The sequence below is a fragment of the Hibiscus syriacus genome, unplaced genomic scaffold, assembly GCF_006381635.1.
Source record: "Hibiscus syriacus cultivar Baekdansim isolate YM2019G1 unplaced genomic scaffold, ASM638163v2 tig00111837_pilon, whole genome shotgun sequence".
NCBI classification, from domain to species: domain Eukaryota; kingdom Viridiplantae; phylum Streptophyta; class Magnoliopsida; order Malvales; family Malvaceae; genus Hibiscus; species Hibiscus syriacus.
The window spans coordinates 3961710-3975308 of NW_024063194.1; positions in this window are offsets into that span (position 1 = coordinate 3961710).

Sequence of the window (13599 nt, forward strand, 5' to 3'; positions counted from 1 at the left end):
TATTCCTCCACCCAATCCAAATAACCCAAATATGACCATTTTGAACTCTTGTTTCACGTACCTGGTCGTAGACAAGATCTATAACATAGGTACCATACTTTTTTTGAGTCATACAAAATTTGGGAAGAACGTATCCCTTCGATCCAAGCTATAGAAGATATGGACTTCCAATATCTTCCTACTCTTAAATCCTAGAAGTTTGATAAACTCTTTAAACTCAAACCTTTGGTTTATCATCAATTAGTCCGTATTTTTCTATTCCAATGTAGTATGTGTCCAAAATGAGCACCAATCTGAAATTATAGGAATTTGATCCTATCTTTTAGAACAATTCATTTTTATTGACTCCGGCATAATCGCTGCCCATTTTGGACTAGATAACTCAGGTTTAATGAAAAAGAGACTGTGGATTCACCCTATAAGTCTAAGGATAGTGAGAGTACCCTAAGAACTCATTGTGATAGATTCCTTCATTATTTGATCTCTTGGTGGTTTAGACCATCCGGAGTAGGTACTCCTCCCTTAGGAACATAGATATATGGTGGATATATTATATCCAACATAAAAAGAAGATTAATCTGCCACAGATCATCTTTAGTGAGTTTCCATAAACATTGTTCCTTCCAAGAATATAGAAACTTTGGTTTATGGTTGTCTCCTTAGTAATTTGTTTATCAAACTCGATCTTTGGGTCAATGGGTTTATCGTCCCGAACTCAGAACTTTTAATTGTGAAACATTTTGATGTTCATGGATTGTTTATTTTGGGTGTTTGAATTGTTGGATAATTGGATATTTGAACTTACATGCTTATATATTTGGTTTGATTTTCAGTTTCATTTTGAGCTTAATGTTTATTTTTGCATCATTTACATATTAGTTGCATTATGACCAATTTTTGTCATTTCACATTGTTTATGAATATTGGATTATGGAACTAATGGCTAATGTTTCTCTTGATTATGATCTTAACAGCTTACGCTATATTTAGTTATCAATTGGCTAATTGTTTTTCAAAACTTGTTTAAAATATTTTAAAGGTCTTTTTGATTTAACAAAAGGGGGAGAAATGTTTGTGTTTTTAAAGGGGAGAAGTGTTAGAGTAAGGGGGAGTAATTTCAAAACTTGATTTCAAATATTAAAATTACTAAATGTTTTGTTATATCAAAAGGGGAGATTGTTGAAAACATTTTGATATTTCGATATAACAAATTAAGATAAATGAATTTTAAGATTTTCCAAAAGGATTTTCTAAGTATATTTGATATAATTATTTGAATATCAAAATATTACTCCAAATCTTTCAAAAGTCATTTTTAATCCTTACTCAAGTGTAAAATTAAGTTTTAATCTTAAAATTATTTCAAAATAATTTTACAAAGTATTTCGAACCGTTTCAAAGCCAAAAATTCCAGAATGTCCAGAGGGAACCAATTCCCCCCCAAGGGGGTACCGATTCCCCCTGAATGGTTTTGCTCCGAGAAAAACAGAATGCTCAGAGGGAATCGATTCCCCCCAAGGGGTACCGATTCCCCCTATTTAACGGTCAAAATATTTGAATTTTACACTTAGGGAACCGATTCCCTATGAGGGGAACCGATTCCCCCCACGCTCCAAAGCTGTTGTATTAATGGTTTTCACACATAAACGGCTCCATTGACTCCACTAATAATCCTCAACATTGAGAATCAATTGAGGGAGTATTTAAACAAGTTCTGAAGCCTTTGATCAACAAGAAATCTATAGAACAAGAGAGAAAACATAAAACACCAAGTTTGTGCAAATCAAGCCAATTTTCCTTTCAATATTAATTTTTATTTCAAGAACACCATTTGTTCTCATTTGTAATTATTTTTTAGTGTTCTTTTCTTGTTCTAGAATTATGCAAACATCTTACCTTGTGAGGTTTTCCTTGTAAGTTTGCAAATTTGTGTATTTCTCTTTGAAAAAGAGTGTGCTCAAGAATTTGGGGTATAATTCTAGAGGGAGTTCTAAGGTTACTCTTTGTCCTCAAAAGAAATAACAAATTAGTGAATTTGTTGGAAAATCCTTAGTGTGGATAACTAAGGTAGTGGACGAGACTTGGTTGAGAAAGTCGAACCACTCTAAATCGTTGTGCAATTACTTTCAATTTTCTGCAAAAGCTTCCACCAAACTTTTAATTGCCAATTCACCCCCCTCTTGGCCATTTCCATAAATCGATTAACTCAAAAATTGGCATCAGAGCCTCACTCATTTGAAGGTTTAATTGCCTCTTAAGTCGATCCGGGAAGAGTTAAATCGATAAAGTTGGTGTCTACTTCCGGTTCATTCTCCATGGAAGAATCCAGACCTATTGACGTGCCTCCACACTTCAATGGAACAAATTATCGTCATTGGAAGAGGTGTATGATGATATTCATCAGCAAAGGCTATGCACATGTTGTGTTGTGCAATTGATCTTAATGTATATAAAGGAGTTTCTTCTTGTTAAAGTGCCAAGGGAATGTGGGATAAGCTTGAGGAGATCTATAGAGACAAGGAAAAAGAAGAACCAATAAAAGTGATGTCTCTATTGGCTCTCACAGAGCCAAAGGTATCTTCTAACTCAAATATATCAAATTCAAAATCTTTTAATGAGTTACAAGATGCTTATGATAAATTATTTTCGGAGTTTGAGACCATGAACTCCAAATACATTAAATTGATTTCTAAATTTATTGCTAAAAATGATCTTCTTTTGAAAGCTAAAACATACTTGGAAAATCAAAATGAAATGTTGAGAAAGGAGTTAGAGCTTTCAAAAATAATCTGAAAACTTTGAAAAGAAATTTTCAAATTAAACAAACTTCTTCTAGAAATGAAAATGGATTTTGAAAATCAAATAAAAATCTTGAAGAAGGATTTAGAACTCTCAAAAATGAAATTTGAAAGTATTGAAAAAGAAAATTTCAATTTGAAAGATAAGCTTGAATGTTTCACAAGAAAAAAAGAGATCATTCTAAATAATTCATCTAGTTCAATAATGAAAATATGTTCACATTGTCATTATCATGGTCATAAGGAACATACTTGTCCTTTAAAGAAAGGAAAATGATTTAAAATTAGACAAGTAAGGGTTCCAAAAGGAACAAGAGGCATTGAAACTAATGTTCAAGGATCAAAGCAATTTGGATACCAAAATCTACTTAAATGTTTCTTGTAGGTGTGTGAGAGCAATGATGATAAAGATGATGATATTCAACATGCTCTAGCCACACATGAAAAGGGAATGGGTAACCTCTAAACTTAATGTTTTTATTATTTGGTTGCTCATTTAGTTTATGCATGCATGAGGTTTTAAAATGTTGAATTATGTTTTATCTCATGTATGTTAAAAAAATATTGTATGATGAACATGGTAATTTTTTGTAATGTTTTATAAACTCTAGTTCATCATATTATTTTTTGGTCAAAATTGTTTTTAAAATGTAATTGATATCGATTTTTCAAGAACTTTGGTTTTGCAAAATTTTAACCTGAAATTTTTCTTAATGTTTATGCATAGATTTTTGTTTAAATATTATAAAGTTTTAATGCATAACATTTTCAAAAACTTTATGCATGTGCTCTTAATCTCTATAATCAACATTGCATAATGTTTTATATGTGAATGTGTTAAATGCATAATCTTTTGAAAATAAATTTGATAAAATATATAATGTTTTACTTTAAATGATTGCAAAATTGATTGACATTGCATCTATTTTAGATTATGCTTGTTGGTCATAAAATAGGGATATATACATGATGCATTTAGATTTTATTGATATGACTATTTTGGGCCTAGTTTTTAGGGATGAGCATGATAATTTGTTATGGCATAGGAGACTAGGACATGCTAGTATGAGTGTTTTGCAACGGTTAGTTCAAGGAGAATTGGTTCGAGGGCTGCCTAAACTAAAATTTGATAATGATAAAATATGTGATGCTTGTGTTAAAGGAAAACAAAAGCGAGTTTCTTTTAAATCTATTAATGATGTGTCAATTAGTAGAGTATTACAATTGATCCAATTAGATCTTTTTAGGCCATCTAGAACTACTAGCTTCGGTGGAAAACAATATGCATTTGTCTTGGTAGATTACTATTCTAGATATACTTGAGTTCTATTATTAAGCACTAAAGATGAAGCATTAGAAAAAGTCATCACATTTTCAAAAATAATCCAAAATGAAAAAGGTTACTCTATAACTAGTGTTAGAAGTGATCATGGCACTGAATTTGAAAATCTTGGATTTAATGAGTTTTGTAATTCTAATGGTATTAGCCATAATTTTGCAGCACCTAGAACCCCTCAACAAAATGGAGTTGTTGAGAGGAAAAATCGAACTTTAGAAGAAATGGCTAGAACCATGCTTTATGAAAATAATTTGCCAAAATAATTTTGGGCGGAAGCCACAAATACCGCTTGTTGTAAATTGAGTAATGATTAGGTCAATTTTAAAGAAAACTCCATATGAAATTTTCAAAAATAAAAAGCCTAACATTAGCTATTTTCATCCTTTTTGATGTAAATGTTTTGTTTTAAACAACGGTAAAGAAAACCTTGCCAAATTTGATGCTAAAAGTGATGAAGGAATTTTTCTGGGTTATTCCTTAAATTCTAAAGCTATTCGAGTATTTAATAAAATAACTTTAGTTGTAGAAGAGTCTATAAATGTTGTTTTCGATGATAATCTCCTTCCGATGAAGGATTCTTGTGTTAATGATGATGTAGGTATTATAAATACAAATGGCGTTAGACATGACATTGGAGAATCATCATCAAAGGAAGAAACGAAAGATGAGGAAACTCATGATCCTCTCGAGAATCCAACCATTGAAGAAAGGGAAATATCTTGTCCAAAGAGTACAACTATGTCAAGGATGGTGAGATTATAGGTGATCCATCCAAAGGGAAACTCGATATTCTCTTAGAAATATTTGTAATTATGTTGCATTTATTTCATGCATATAGCCTAAGAATATTAAAGAATAATTAAATGATAAACATTGGATTATGGCTATGCAAGAAGAGTTAAATTAATTTGAGAGAAGTAAAGTATGGACATTAGTTGAAAGGCCTAGTAATAAATTTACTGTAGGTACTAGATGGGTATTTAGGAATAAGCTTGATGAGAGTGGTAATATAGTGAGAAACAGGGCTAGACCTGTTGCTCAAGGGGTATACTCAAGAAGAGGGCATAGACTATGATGAAACATACGCTCCCGTAGCTAGGATGGAAGTAATTAGAATGTTATTAGCATTTGCATGTTTTCATGAATTTAAATTATATCAAATGGATGTTAAAAGCGCATTTTTAAATGGTTTAATAAAAGAAGAAGTGTATGTGGAACAACCTCCAGGTTTTGAAGATTCAAAATTTTTGGATCATGTTCTTAAATTGACAAAAGCACTTTATGGTTTAAAACAAGCTCCTAGAGCTTGTATGAAAGATTGTCAAATTTTTTAATTGAAAAAGGTTTTTCAAAAGGGAAGGTTGACACACTACATTGTTTTTAAAGCATAAAGGTAAAGATTTATTAGTAGTTCAAATTTATATTGATGATATAATATTTGGTTCTACTAATGATGTTCTTTGCCAAGAATTTTCTAAGCTAATGCAAAGCGAATTCAAAATGAGCATGATGGGGGAGCTCTCATTTTTCTTGGGACTCGAAATCAAGCAAAGAAAAGATGGCATCTTCATCAATCAAGCTAAGTACGTTAAAGATATGCTCAAGAAGTTTGGACTCGAAAATGGCAAGCCTCATGACACTCCAATGAGCTCTTCAACAAAGCTTGACTTAGATGAAGGAGGTAAATGTGTAGATGTTAAATTATATAGGTCAATGATTGGATCTTTACTTTATCTAACTGCAAGTAGACCAGACATTATGTTTAGTGTTTGCTTATGTGCTAGATTTCAATCATGCCCTAAGGAATCATATTTACTAGCTGTTAAGAGAATCTTTAGATACCTTAAGGACACTCCTAGATTAGGACTTTGGTATCCTAGAGACTCTAGCTTTAGCTTGCATGCCTTTTCTGATGCGGATTATGGAGGATGCAAATTAGATAGGAAAAGCACCTCTGGTACTTGCCAATTCCTTGGAAATATGCTGATTTCTTGGTTTTCAAAGAAACAAAATTCTGATGCATTATCTACCACTGAAGCGGAATACATTTTAGCCGGTAGTTGTTGTGCACAAGTTTTATGGATGAAACAACAACTTTTTTATTATGGAATTGAAGTAGGTACTATTCCTATTAAGTGTGATAATACTAGTGCTATTTGTCTCACTAAAATCCCATCCAACACTCTAGAACTAAGCACATTGAAATTAGACATCACTTCATTAGAGACCATATCGCTAAGGAAGATGTAGTTCTAGAATTTGTTGATACTTTGCACCAATTAGCGGATATTTTTACAAAACCCTTAGATAAGGAAAGATTTTGGACACTTAAGAGAGAATTAGGTTTAACTGACCTATCTTCACTTAGTGTTTAAAAATAATTTTAGCACTTTTAAGAATAAATGAAAAATGCTTAAAAAAATATTTTTGATTGCATTCTTGTTATTAGTTAGGGGGAGTTTATGATTATTAGTGAAAATTATTTGTTTGTTCAAATGATGTTTAATGAAAAATTTGATTGTTTGAACATAGTTAATTTTCAAAATATGAGTTGCCAATACCACTAGGATTAATTAATTTAGCACTATTGGATGTTTAAAATACAGATTTTTTAAATATTTGGTAGAGGGAATCGATACCCCCATAAGGGAACCGATTCCCCCTTTGAATTGGAACCGATTCCCTCCTTGAGGGAATCGATACCCCCCACGGGTTCTGGACATATCACGACCAGAAAACCCATTCTCTCAAAACCTCTCTTCTTTCTTAAACGTCGTTCATCATCTAGTTCTCTCTAAATCTCCATTTTTGCCAAAATCATCAAATACAAGTCGGAATTAGATCTTTCTTCAACATCTAATCCTTGGAAACAACATCACATTCTCATAAAATCCAAATTTTCAAGGTAATATTTCAAAATCCTCTATTTCATTGATTTTTGAACTTAGGACTAGTTTTGATTAGTTCTAAGATGAACATTACATCGGGCATTGGTTATATGATGATTTTACAGCCAATTTCGTCAAAAACACTCAATTTTTCAAAATTATCTTTTAATTTTGAAATAAAAAAATCGAAAATTGTTGTTTTAATTGATGATTTTGATTTAATTATGTTGTTTTCATAAAAGCTATACGTATTATGATTTTGAAACATTATTTTCCAAATAGTTTTTCAAAACATTGCCCTTTAGAATTCGATTTATAGAAAGTTGAAATATTGACGACTCATTTGTGTTTTGGGTTTGATTATATTGCATACATGTGTTTAAATTTGCAGGTTACATATTCTATTCCGATTCTTAAACCATGTCAAATCCTAAACGACCTAGGACATTGTCTAATCGCTCAAGTCAAAACTGACCTCTTATTCCTCCACCCAATCCAAATAACCCAAATATGACCATTTTGAACTCTTGTTTCACGTACCTGGTCGTAGACAAGATCTATAACATAGGTACCATACTTTTTTTGAGTCATACAAAATTTGGGAAGAACGTATCCCTTCGATCCAAGCTATAGAAGATATGGACTTCCAATATCTTCCTACTCTTAAATCCTAGAAGTTTGATAAACTTTTTAAACTCAAACCTTTGGTTTATCATCAATTAGTCCATATTTTTCTATTCCAATGTAGTATGTGTCCAAAATGAGCACCAATCTGAAATTATAGGAATTTGATCCTATCTTTTAGAACAATTCATTTTTATTGACTCTGGCATAATCGCTGCCCATTTTGGACTAGATAACTCAGGTTTAATGAAAAAGAGAGACTGTGGATTCACCCTATAAGTCTAAGGATAGTGAGAGTACCCTAAGAACTCATTGTGATAGATTCCTTCATTATTTGATCTCTTGGTGGTTTAGACCATCCGGAGTAGGTACTCCTCCCTTAGGAACATAGATATATGGTGGATATATTATATCCAACATAAAAAGAAGATTAATCTGCCACATATCATCTTTAGTGAGTTTCCATAAACATTGTTCCTTCCAAGAATATAGAAACCTTGGTTTATGGTTGTCTCCTTAGTAATTTGTTTATCAAACTCGATCTTTGGGTCAATGGGTTTATCGTCCCGAACTCAGAACTTTTAATTGTGAAACATTTTGATGTTCATGGATTGTTTTATTTTGGGTGTTTGAATTTGTTGGATAATTGGATATTTGAACTTACATGCTTATATATTTGGTTTGATTTTCAGTTTCATTTTGAGCTTAATGTTTATTTTTGCATCATTTACATATTAGTTGCATTATGACCAATTTTTGTCATTTCACATTGTTTATGAATATTGGATTATGGAACTAATGGCTAATGTTTCTCTTGATTATGATCTTAACAGCTTACGCTATATTTAGTTATCAATTGGCTAATTGTTTTTCAAAAACTTGTTTAAAATATTTTAAAGGTCTTTTTGATTTAACAAAAAGGGGGAGAAATGTTTGTGTTTTTAAAGGGGAGAAGTGTTAGAGTAAGGGGGAGTAATTTCAAAACTTGATTTCAAAATATTAAAATTACTAAAATGTTTTGTTATATCAAAAAGGGGGAGATTGTTGAAACCATTTTGATATTTCGATATAACAAATTAAGATAAATGAATTTTAAGATTTTCCAAAAGGATTTTCTAAGTATATTTGATATAATTATTTTGAATATCAAAATATTACTCCAAATCTTTCAAAAGTCATTTTTAATCCTTACTCAAGTGTAAAATTAAGTTTTAATCTTAAAATTATTTCAAAATAATTTTACAAAGTATTTCGAACCGTTTCAAAGCCAAAAATTCCAGAATGTCCAGAGGGAACCAATTCCCCCCCAAGGGGGTACCGATTCCCCCTGAATGGTTTTGCTCCGAGAAAAACAGAATGCTCAGAGGGAATCGATTCCCCCCAGGGGGTACCGATTCCCCCTATTTAACGGTCAAAATATTTGAATTTTACACTTAGGGAACCGATTCCCTATGAGGGGAACCGATTCCCCCCACGCTCCAAAGCTGTTGTATTAATGGTTTTCACACATAAACGGCTCCATTGACTCCACTAATAATCCTCAACATTGAGAATCAATTGAGGGAGTATTTAAACAAGTTCTGAAGCCTTTGATCAACAAGAAATCATATAGAAACAAGAGAGAAAACATAAAACACCAAGTTTGTGCAAATCAAGCCAATTTTCCTTTCAATATTAATTTTTCTTTCAAGAACACCATTTGTTCTCATTTGTAATTATTTTTTAGTGTTCTTTTATTGTTCTAGAATTATGCAAACATCTTACCTTGTGAGGTTTTCCTTGTAAGTTTGCAAATTTGTGTATTTCTCTTTGAAAAAGAGTGTGCTCAAGAATTTGGGGTATAATTCTAGAGGGAGTTCTAAGGTTACTCTTTGTCCTCAAAAGAAAGAACAAATTAGTGAATTTGTTGGAAAATCCTTAGTGTGGATAACTAAGGTAGTGGACGTAGACTTTGGTTGAGAAAGTCGATCCACTCTAAATCGCTGTGCAATTACTTTCAATTTTCTGCAAAAGCTTCCACCAAAATTTTAATTGCCAATTCACCCCCCTCTTGGCCATTTCCATCAATCGATTAACTCAACAGAATTTTTATTTTTCACTTTTTTGAGCAATTTCTTTTAGATTTTGGATCATATCGTGAAATAGAAAATTTTCTATTCAAAAAACGTTATCATTTGGTATCATTATTGTTTGCTAATTTGGTTTATGTTCAAAGATCCCAAATTTTAGGGTTTCTATTCACATTAGGGTTTATGAAATTGATGAAGAATTTTGACGTTATTGAGGTTGTAGAATCATTTCCAAGCATGATTGATGATTAAAAATCACTTGTACATGATCATATGAACATTTGATGTTTCGGCCTAAACCTAATCTTGGGAGAAAGATGTGTTTGGATGAAATTAAGTTAGAATTTTAATTGTAGAGATTTTATAACGTTGAATCGAAAATGATTTGATGCTTGAATCGAATCAAAACTGAGTAAAATCATGAAAACCCTAATCTTGAACATACAAAGCAATCAGCCTTGACTATAGAGGATGATGAAAATTATGGAAAAATTATGTAGGGGCTGGAAATGATGTAGGAAGTATTCTACTAGCCTTAGAAAAAAAATTGGGGACCATTCTATATTTTTATGAAAGTTGGGGGACCTACTTGGAAATTCTATAAAAGTTGTGGGTTGTTGTGTAAAATTTAAATAGTTGATGTACTATGTTGTAAATTAATGTTTGAGTGTTGAAATTGAAGTTAGGATGTGAAATTTGATTATTTTGGAAAGCTTGTAAAAGTTGAGATTTAAATCACAAATATGTAAAGGTTGGGAGCTTAAGTGAAAATGTTATGTGAAGTTGGGATAAAAAGGAATTTGAGTGGTCAATTAGAATTATTAAGGTCAACATTTATGTTGTGACATGGAAATTGTATCGAATAAGCATCGAAATATTTATTAGGAATTTATTTTCCAAAGTATGTCTATGTTAGTAAGATTCTAACATTTGGTTTGAATTTTTATATGTTTGGTAATGATACTCATAGGGATTGAGTTCTTGAAATCAAGATTAAACATTATTAAAGCTAAGGAGAAGCTTAAGGATGAAATGGGAAATTCTAAGAAAGTTTGCAAGCTAAGGACACCATGTGAGTTCAAATTTAATTTATACTTATATTATCGAACAAACATTGGCTTGCGATGAGCCAGTGAAGGAGGTTACTATGGTAAGGAGTGGGTCCTAAAATGTTATGTGATTTGTGATGCATGCATATATGTGCATTTGGTGAGCTAATTGAATTAGTGAATGAGTTCAAAATGCAAATTGGTGAAACCTGCTTAGAATTTATGTTATGGACAGTAAGTTTAGAAAATCACCTTAAATTCTAAAACAATGATTAGATGATGATTTTTATACCTTTGGACTATTATACAATCTAGTTTTCTGTAGAACAAACAAAAACTGATTTCGAGGTGTATACAAAAAGATATGATTTTTTTAACCGATAATAGGTCAGAAAACAAAGCAGCACATTCTGCTCAAAATAGATTTATGTTAGTCAACTTTGAAAATTTATAAATTGTACAAATTGAACTAAAAGAAGTTCCTTATATGGTTAGATTCTTATTCAAATATAGTTTTATTGGTATAAACAGAATAATATTTTATTGAGTAGATTAATACATAATAATATTTATGTGAAGGTAGTGCAAACTGCCAGAAAATAAAATGGTGATAAAATTTGGGATCGAACCAAATTGAAAGAAAAAGGATTAAGTTAAAGCTTAGTGATGCTTATATTTTGGCTTGAAAATAATGTCAAAATGAGTGTAATTCATTCATAATATGATACATGGATGTTTATACATCAATGTGTAGTACTTGCGAGAAGTCTACCTTAATTATTTTGTCATGGTATTTATGGCATTTATCATGTAATTGATATATTCTAAAAATGTCAAAGGTGAATATATAATGCACTTATCACTTTCTATTACATATGATATTTATCATGAATGATATTTCGGGAATGAACTGCCCAATGTTAAATTATGATGATATACTTTGCCATTGATGAATCAAATAAAAATAAACTATATGCCCACGTAAGTCATTGAGTAATAGGGTATAGTTGGCATGCCATAGAGTATAGTAGTTTCAGGTTTATATTAGCACTAGTGTGTAAGGACACTAAGTGTAGGTGGAGGGCACAACCTTATGTCTCATATCCGGATTAGCACTAGAGTGTAAACCTAGTGTAGGTGGTGGGAACGACCTTATGTATCATAACTGGATTAGCACTAGAGCGTAAGCTTAGTACATGATTAGCACTATGGTGCATATATTTGACTCGAATACCTAGGGTCCTCAGGGTTTAAATTGGGCTATGGTTTATTGGTTAATAAATGGTAAACAAACAATTAAGCTTACAAGCTTGTGGAATGAATGGAAAGTATATTTGTAAGAAACTTGATATCCGGTTATATAAAGTTAATATATGGTAACATGGTTGGAATACAGGTAAGTGATCATATTGCATTGAATATGGTTGTTCATTTAAATTTATTTTTTGTATTGCTTTAAATATTCATATGATTGCCTCACTAAGTGTATACTTAGCGTGTGATGATTTTCACGTATAGGAAAAGGGAAGAAAATGAGTAAAGAGTTGAGCTTGGCATCAATCAAAATATTTACAGGTAACAAATGATGGTATCCTACTGTGTTCTAAAATTTTAGTTGGCATGTATATGGGAATGAAATGTTTGAAATTTCTTAAAATAGTTAGTATTAAATATAATTAATAGTATTAATAAATATTATGATTTTTCTCTGAATAATTATTTTATAATAATTGTTCAAGTTATGAAACTTGAGATGTTTGAATGAAACAAAAATTTTACTCAGTAAAAAAATATATGTTTTGAATTTCTTATGTGACATATGTAATTCGTATTGGTTCACGTATACGGTTTATGGGTGTTACAATAGGCGAAGGCAAGGGTATAGTTCATGATCTTTGAGGTTGTGCTACTGTAGCTGATCATCTAGTTGTTGTACCTTTAGAGACAGATGACCAACAAACTCGAGTACCAAAGGAATGGCAAAATAATTGTCTTAAGGAAATTGTGTAGGGACATGCCTCAACCGTTTTTTATCAATTGATCAATCAAACGAAAGAGTATTTTTCTTTCCATATATTTTTTTTTCAATTTTTTAAGAACTTTAACTTCTTTTTTTTATTTTCTCAAGTTTGATTTCGTCTCGGATTGTTATTTTGCATAAAAAAATATACAATGGAACCTCTATAAATTAATACTCGATAAATTAATAATCTCTCCAAAATGATTATTTTTTGGATCCTCGTTTGACCCAACGTCTAAATTAATAATTTTGATAAATTAATAAGAATAAAATTTTGAAGGCCCTTACATAAATTCATAGTCCCTTCAATATTATAAATTAATAGTTCTATAAAATTACAAATATAATTAGGACAACTTAGTAAAATATGATTCTATTGTTGTTTGTTTCTTCTTAAAATTTAAATCTAGTTGTATTTTATCAATTCACTATTGTAAATATTTTTTAGTGCATGTGGGGTGATCTCTCTTATACTCACAAAGTTCTTTATGTATTTTATATGTCATGGTTGATTTTTGACATCTTTTAGATGTAAAGTCATGATTGGTTGGTTTTAATTTGGATTGACTAATCAGGATTAAGGAATATCTAATGTTTATATGGTGATTGATTTCTTCACTATATATGAATTTGCATTAAGTTTTAACTAGTATTGTATACTACAATAAACTCTACTTTTTTAGTATGTATTATATTTAATTAATCATATTGTACATGAACATCATTCAATTAGTCAATTCAATATACTCCCTCATTCATATTAAATTTGTCCATTGTTGACGTTTTTGTCAAATTTTTTAAGTTTGACTATT